Raw genomic sequence first — 8,943 nt, forward strand, 5'->3', positions numbered from 1 at the left:
CAAGGTAAAGCAAACACTCATGGTTCGGGTGGGTTTGACTCTTACTGCTCCACTCTCTCAGTACCATCTTCAGTCAGGGTCCTCAGATAGAAACCCCATTCCAGTCCCCAAGCTTCAGTATGCCTAGGTCTTGAGCACACAAGATTAAGATCACAGGAAATGTAGACCAAATGCATTGTAAGGAATGAGTTAGTGCTTTGACAGCAACTCTGTCTCAAGTCTTCCAGAGAAGATATTCTATAGGACATTAGGAGTACCTGAGCCCAAAACTTATGTTCCCATCCTTTATTAATATTCATCAGACAGGAACTCAGACCACGAGGAGAATTTTGATTTACAAATTGACTTTGAGATGGCTAGACAGATGGCCCAGTAGGTGAGAGGACCCAGGCCTGATTCCTTGTACCAGCATGGTGGTTCGCTTTCATTCTGAGGATGCAATGCCTTCTTATCTCTGAGGGCAGCAGGCATGCGTATGGTCATTCATAGAGGCAAAAACACCTGTATGCATAAAATAAATAAATTTAAAGAAATCGCAACTGAGTTTATTATAACGAATGACAAGATACCATTTTAACAATTCAACTAATTAAACAATTTCCTGTGTATGTGATAATTGTTGCCAACTTAAATGGTCTTGTTAATTGTTTTGTTTGCAAGCAAGCAGTTACCAAAATCACAGTATTTCTTTTCATAATATTAACCAAGACCTTTGGGAAATTTTCAATAAAGTTTGGAAAGATTCAGCAATAAAAAGCCCCATTACCTCTGCAAATTAATTTCACTCTCTATTCTGTGGGTTATTTCTACAGCTGCTCAGCTTGTTTAAATGCCTCTTCAATGTTTTGAAGTCTACAAGAAACTATAATTCAGCTTAAACATGATGTGTTTTATAGAATACATACGGAATATAATTGGTTCTTGCTAGAACACCTGACTTCTTTCTTCATTTTCTTTGGCAAGTTCTATGTTTTAAAACATTATCATTTTCTTTCTGTCAAATGTTTTCACTTTATTTCATGGAGAAAATTACTATGATTATCCTCACTGCTGGCTGGGTCAAGAATCTCAGAATTTAAGTAACTTCCCAAAGACAGCACAAACTCCAAATCTCAAGCTTATTAGAGCCGTTCCTTCAGGAAGTGGTAACACATTTTGGTTTTTTGTTTGTTTCTTTGGTTGGTTTGTTTCGGTTTGGTTTTTGAGACAGTGTCTCACTCTGTATTCCAAACTGCCAGACTGACCTGGAACTCACAGCAGTCCTCCTGCCTCGGCTCCCAATGTGCTAGAATTAGAGATGTTGAGTCACATGTGGCTTTGAGTCTTAAATTAACAGGCTTCTTATTATAGTCTCATACTTGAACTCATTCAGGAATTTATAGCTCTGGGGGCTGGAGAGATGACTCAGTGGTTAAGAGCACTGGTCTTCCAAAGGTCCTGAGTTCAATTCCCAGCAACCACGTGGTGGTTCACAACCATTTGAAATGGGATCCGATGCCCTCTTCTGCTGTGTCCAAAGACAGCAGCAATGTACATAAAATAAATAAATCTTTTTTAAAAAAAGAATTTAGTCGCAAATCATGCTAAGCACGTGCACGGTGACAATTCTGCTGCTTACCCTTTCCCCACCATCATGAGAATTCTCCAAATAGGCTTCATCCAGCATCCAGTGCTGTGCCTTTCGGACAAACCAATTGAAAGCTATAGACCCTTCTCTTGGAATGGGATTTCCAGCTGTAACTAAACATCTAACTGCCACCCCTAACCAGTCCCTGCCTATCTTCTTGACTGCGCTTCACCGGCACCAAGTGCTGCCAGAAGTAAGTCAATGTTTGCCTCTTAGGGCTTCAGGCGCTTGATAGATCTCCTGCTAACATCCCAAAGACTATAATTCCTTATTCCATAAATAAAAACAAACCTTCAGAGGCAAATGACCTTGGGCAGGAGTTAGCTTTTAAAATACAGCATTTGGGTGTAGGAATAAGAAAGAAAAGTGCAGTGTAACTGATTTAATAGCATTTTATAGTCAGCGTCAGAGTAGGACGGAAAGATCCATAGATGGAGACTCAGAAGATTCTGCCTCCCCTTGACTCTCAATGCCTCAATTTCTCAGGCACAAAATAATGACACTGAACTACCTAGACTTGGAAGAGTCTCCCAGCTTGATCGAGCTTTCAATAGTTTACACATATGTTAAGGATTTATAAAACAAAGTGACGGTGGGTCACACCTTTAATCCCAGCATTCAGGAGGCAGAAGCAGGCAGATCTCCGTGAATTCGAGGCCGACCTAGTGTACACAGTGAGTTCCAGGACAGCTAGGGCTGCACAGAGAAAGGCTGTCTCAAAAAAAACAACAGATTTATGAAATGTTTACCATAAATATATTGATAATAGTGAAAAAGTATATGCGATGTCAATATTCTTCAAAAATAGAAGTTTTTTTTTAAAATCGAGATTAAAATTTGTTAAAATGGGGGCTGGAGAGATGGCTCAGCGGTTAAGAGCATTGGCTGTTCTTCCAGAGGTTCTGAGTTCAATTCCCAGTAACCACCGTCTGTAACTCCAGTGCCAGGAGCATCCTCACATAGACATATGTGTGGGCAAAATACCAATACACATGAAATAAGAAATACATTCTTTTTTAATTGGTTTAAATGATGTTAGACACAGTGTGTGGGAGCCTGTAATCTTGGAGTAGGTGCTTCACTGGGTCCAACATTCTAACCAACAGAGTTGAACCACAGAACAGCTTTGGTTGGTTCCAGGAAGTCTTGAAAAATCAGTTAAACTAAGCCGGTGTCTGGCTGATGGACTTTCCTGTAGCCAGTTGTTTTCTGTGCCGTAGGTCCTTTTCTCTTTACCTACTGGCTAACAGCAGGAGCTGGGATTCTCAGACCCTTCTTTGGTCCTTACAGCTGCCTGATTTGTGGATCAATTTTGTTTTGTTTTGCAACGATGAACTCTACTAAATTTAATTGGTCCACAGAAGTTCCTTTTAAAACCAATTATGGTACATGTACACATGCAAAAAAAATTGTTCATTTAAGCAAGGGTATAGGTCTATAATTCCTAGAAAAGGGAAATGTCATGATTTGTTATTAACTTTTTTTAAAAAGGGCTCCAAGTGGGAGCTGCGAGATGCCCTATTGGTAAAGAACGCTTGCTACTCAGTCATGAGGATCAGTGTTTGGATTCAGCACCCATGTGCCACAACTCACGTGCCTGTAATGCCAGCTCCAAAGGATTCAACATCCTCTGATATGGCTTCCATGTACATGTGTGCATACACTTGTATACACACACACACACACACACACACACATACAAGCACACACACACACACACAAGCACACACACAAGCACACACACAAGCACACACACACACAAGCACACACACACACACACACACACACACACACACACACACACACACACACACACACACACACACAAGCACACACACAACACACACACACACACACAAGCACACACACACATACAAGCACACACACACATACAAGCACACACACACACACACTCAAGCACATGTACATTAAATAGCATCTTTTTTTTTTTCAAGACCAGGCTGGCCTTGAACCCATAGAGATCTGCTTGCCTCTGTCTCCCAAATGTTAGAATTAAAGACATGAGCCACAACTCCCAGCTCTGTGTGTGTGTGTGTGTGTGTGTGTGTGTGTGTGTGTGTGTGTGTGTGTGTAAATAACCTGGCAGTGGTGGTGTATGCTTTTAACCCAAGAACCCAGGTGTCAGAAGCAGAGGCAGGTAGATCTCTGTGAGTTTGAGGCCAGCCTGGTCTACAAAACGAGTTCTAGGAGAGCCAGGACTGTAGTCCTGTGTACAGAGAAACCTTGTCTTGAAAAAAATAAAATAAATAGAAATTTAAAACCAGAAATTAAATATTTTATATCAATAAGAACACTGCTAAAAATCAATTTATTTCTATATGACAGGTTTAGAGTAATTATTATTTCCTTCTTTTTTTCTATAGTGTTTATTGAATAAGCATAGACTATTTTGTAATAACCGACAGATATTTCCAATTTGGGAAGAATATAGTAAAAACTAAGCAAAGTATATTAGAAACTTCCTTGAAAACAAGTTTTTCTGGAAAGCTAGGCAAGAACAAAGTATTGGTGAGCTTGTAAAAGCAGTGTCCGAGCATTTTCCGCTGTAACTCAGACAATAAGTACATGCTACAAAGGGGAAAAACTCTCTTCTGTTACACAAAGCTGCCCAGCCTACCTATTCTCCCAGCTGGGGATATCACCAACCAGGTGGGAAGTGGAGTGGCTTGACCCATGTCCATCCCTCACCAGTCTATCCCTTGCACTAAGAGCTGTCAAGCTATGACACTGCTCCTAAGAACCAGTCTGAGGCTACAGAAAGAACCAATCCTAACTATGTAAAGGCAGGACTGATCTTTAGAATCCTGTTTTCTTTACTACCAGGCTTTAATGTTTATGTTTCCTAAAGTTCCTCGAGAGTTTCCTTAGTTTGTTTTGTTTTCTGAGACACTCTTAAGTAGTCCAGGCTAGCCTCAAGCTCACTATGTAGTAAACGTTGACCTTGAATTCCTGTGCTGGCTAATTTTATGGCAACTTTACCTATCTAGAGTCACTGGAAAGGGGAGAACCTTAGCTGAGAAAATGCCTTCATAAGATCAGACTATAGGCGAACCTGTAAGGCATTTTCTTTTTTGGTTTTTTTTTTTTTTTTTTCGGAGTCTGGGGACCGAACCCAGGGCCTTTTGCTTTCTAAGCAAGCGCTCTACCACTGAGCTAAATCCCCAACCCCTAAAGGCATTTTCTTAACCAGTGATTGATGGGAGAGGACCCATCCCATTGTGGGTGCCATCCGAAGAAGCACCCTGGGTTCTATAAGAAAGCAGGCTGAGGGCTGGAGAGATGGCTCAGCTGTTAAAGGCTAGGCTCACAAAAAAATATAAGAAAGCAGGCTGAGGGGCTGGGGATTTGGCTCAGTGGTAGGCGCTTGCCTGGGGTTCAGTCCCAGCTCGAAAAAAAAGAAAAAGAAAAAAAAAAAAAAAAAAAAAAAAAAAAAAAAAGCAAGCAGGCTGAGCAAGGCACAGGGAGCAAGCCAGTAAGTAGCACTGCCCTATAGCCTCTGTATCAGCGCCTGCCTCCAGGTTCCTGCCCTGCTTGAGTTCCTGTCCTGACTTCCTTTTGAAGATGAACTATGCTGTGGAAATGTAAGCCGAATAAATCCTTCCCTCCTCACGTCGCTTTGGTGTTTACTTGAGCAATAGAAACCCTAACTAAGACAATTCCTAATCCTTCTGCCTCCAATTCCCAAGTGCTAGGACTATAGACTTGTGTTCACCACCACTTCCTGCTCCAATCAATCTTGTTGATTACACTTGCCACTCAAATAAAAATGAGCAGGCAGGGGCTGGAGAGATGGCTCAGCGGTTAAGAGCACTGATTGCTCTTCCAGAGGTCCTGAGTTCAAATCCCAGCAACCACATGGTGGCTCACAACCATCTGTAATGGGATCCGATGCCCTCTTCTGGTGCGTCAGTATAAGTCAAAGACAGACAACTATGGTGTACTCATATACATTAAATAAATCTTTTTTTTTTCTTTTTTCTTTTTTTTTCGGAGCTGGGGACCGAACCCAGGGCCTTGAGCTTGCTAGGCAAGTGCTCTACCACTGAGCTAAATCCCCAACCCCTACATTAAATAAATCTTAAGAAAAAAAAATGAACAGGCAGAACTAATTATTGGAGGCTACGTAGATCAAGCCAATCTGAAATTCACACAGGAAAAGTTGACAAAGGAATATCAAGCTTTCTACATACAAAACAGTGGAAAGAACCTTCCCCCCAAAATAAGATGAATTGGTGAAAAGCCACCCTACGCAGGCACACACACAAATTCTGTCAGGGACTTAGTTAAATATAGCCCCTCCTGTAGCTGTCATTCAAAGAGTGGGACACCTGCTCGTAACGCCCTGTAGGAGACTCTCTGAGGGATGAAAGGTCTGTGGCTAAGCTGCCGATGGGCTATGAGGGATACTTTGTGGCTGACTTCAATTACTTGTTCTACAGTGTTTGCTGTTCACCAGTTGCACCATGCCTTCTGTATCTGAAAAAAATCGCTTCATTCATCTGGGGGAGCATCAGCTACACAGAGTAACTATGCCTCCAAGGAGAATTTCTAAGAGTCAGTCAGTCAGTCAGTCAGTCAGTCAGTCAGTCAGTCAGGAAATTAGCTGGCACTGTGTACTAAGTACTAATCACAACAGGACAGAAAGAGTCAGTAAAGTCAAAGACAGCCAATATGTTGGGGCGGTACCTTTACTGATTTACTGTCTGTGTGCTTCATCCTGCTCTCTGAAAGGCCTTTAAGGACAACTCTTACCTTTTACTTACAAGTGAAATCCTGAACCAGCTTTCTCAGCTGGCTTGTGTCATGTCTAACACTTAAAAATCTCTCCTAATATGAGGCAGTGGTGGTACAGGACTTGAATCGCAGCACGTGGGAGGCAGAGACAGGCAGATCTCTGAGTTCCAGGTCAGCCTGATCTACAGAGTGAGTTTCAAGACAGTCAGGGCTACACAGAGAAACTTCGTCTCAAACAGACAACTGTCTTCAATGTCCTCTCTATGGTTCATAATGTATGCTGTGATGGTGAACAATGAAAAATGGGGACACATAGAAATAATACTGGGGAGTTTAATAGTCAACACAACTATGTAGTCAGTTTCATTTATTCCAGTTTACTTAGCAAAGCCATATTACAGTAACCACAGGTGATCATATGTCCCCTTGCCTAAGACAATCCTGGTTTGCCCCTGTTGTTCTAGCATAATCATTAACTGTTGCCCTGCACTCTCAGAAGTTATACAATGTTTTATATATGTTATACAATATGTAACATACAATGAATGACCTTATGCACCAGCTGCCACCAAGAGGCCTCAGTAAATTTTTGTATATACAAAGTAACTTGGCTTTAGTCATGGAGGAAAGATTTGTGACAAAAAGACAACCACACAACACAATGTTACAATTACTTTATTATTAGTTGCTCTGTCCTATCAAGGACAATTTATCTCTACATAAATTTAAGTCAACTCTGCCCTCTACTGTCTCCTGACAGTATTATGATGCTGTTCACAGAGGCTGCCCATGTTTAGAGTGGTAATCCCTAACCTACTACAGTTATATTAGCTTTGTAAAGTCTCCCTCTGCCTGTGTTGAACCCCACACCAGTTACATTAGAATCTATGGTGCTAAGACCCAAATATCAAGTGTTTGGAAGCCCTCCACCTGGCTCCAATGTGCAGTCAAGGCTAAGAACCACTGCTTAAAAATGTCAGGTCAGGGCTGGAGAGATGGCTCAGTGGTTAAGAGCACTGACTGTTCTTCCTAAAAGTCCTGAGTTCAAATCCCAGCAACCATATGGTGGCTTACAACCATCCATAATGAGATCCCATGCCCTTTTCTGGTGTGTCTGAAGAGAGTGACAGTGTACTTATATGTAATGAAGAAGTAAATTTTTAAAAAGTGTCAGGTGAGATGATGTCAGGCAGTGGGGGCACATGACTTTAGTCCCAGCACTTAGGATGCAGAGACAGGCAAATCTCTGAGTTTGAGGACAGTCTGGACTAGAGAGTGAGTTCCAGGACAGCCAGGGACACATAAAGAAACCCTGCCTTGAAAAACCAAATAGTCAAGTCCAATAATCTGTGGTGGCTCACTTAGCTTTTCCATTCCATAGTCTAGATTATACTACACACCTAATCATGTCTAGTTACATTTTGAAGATTTGAGTAAAAGATAAGAACATCAGGACAAATCAAATCACTACTGGCAAATTGGCGTTACTTTTCCTCCTAAGGGATGATATTTTCCCTGGTATAAAAGTCTTTTTTTTTTTTATGTACAGTGATGATATGTGGAACTTACTGGAAGATGAGTCTATCTAGGCATCAGCCTCGTGTCAGCACCCCAGTGCTTTGCTGATGAAATTACCTGCTGAGGAGGCTCCATGGTACCCAAGAAAGCTGAACAAAAAAGATGGGGCAAATGAGGTAGCGCCCATTGCATTAAATTACTGCTTCCTTTGTCTTGAACATTCAGAGTCTTGCTAATGGAGTTCATCATATGGAAAAAGCACTGATGTAAAAGCTCAGGAAATCTGCTGGAGTGGAATTTGCACTAATTAGAACATTAACTAAATTAAGGCACTAGGGAGGACTGAACTCCAAAGGGAAAATGAGAGAAAAAGATATAGAAAAATCATTAATAATCATCAAGGGGAGGAAGAGAGCAATACTGCAGAAAGCTAACCAAAAAAGGAGATTTCTGATGATAACTTAGACATTTGCCTCTCACTCTCTTTTCCTAAAGTTTACTTCCAAAGCTGATGGATGGGTCCAGGGTCTGAGATTTGTCCCACCAGAAGCCATGTAATTCTTCCTAAGTTCACAATGTGGGAACCACCAGAGTCTTGGTGAGAGACAGAAGGGTTTGTTTGGACACTAAGATCCTGGGTCGAAACCTCCTGTGCAACCAGTAGAGGCTCTCAATGCTAAAGGGAAGAAGGTAGGAAGGGATGGAGGGGGGCAGAGGGTTAGGCCTTTATACAGCCCTGTCTGCAGTTACAGGATGCCATTCTGTCCAGCGAACAAGACTTCACATGAGTGGAACAGCGGTAACGTCTTGGAAACAGCATCAGAAACTTGCTTGAAAGATTCCATCGGTGGCCGATCCTGTTGGGGAACAATTATTGAGGCTTTTATAGGTTCCTTTCCAAGTAGTCAGTAAGAACAGAGTGGAAACACCTCCATAGATGTATTTATGGACTCCACGAGAACTGCCAGGCCTGGTGGTTCACTCTGGAGTCACATGACTTTGGCAAGAGTAGGGTTGCCATTAGATTAAGGCCAGGTTGGGCT

Source organism: Rattus rattus, chromosome 7, assembly GCF_011064425.1.
Source record: "Rattus rattus isolate New Zealand chromosome 7, Rrattus_CSIRO_v1, whole genome shotgun sequence".
In the NCBI taxonomy this organism is placed as follows: Eukaryota; Metazoa; Chordata; class Mammalia; order Rodentia; family Muridae; genus Rattus; species Rattus rattus.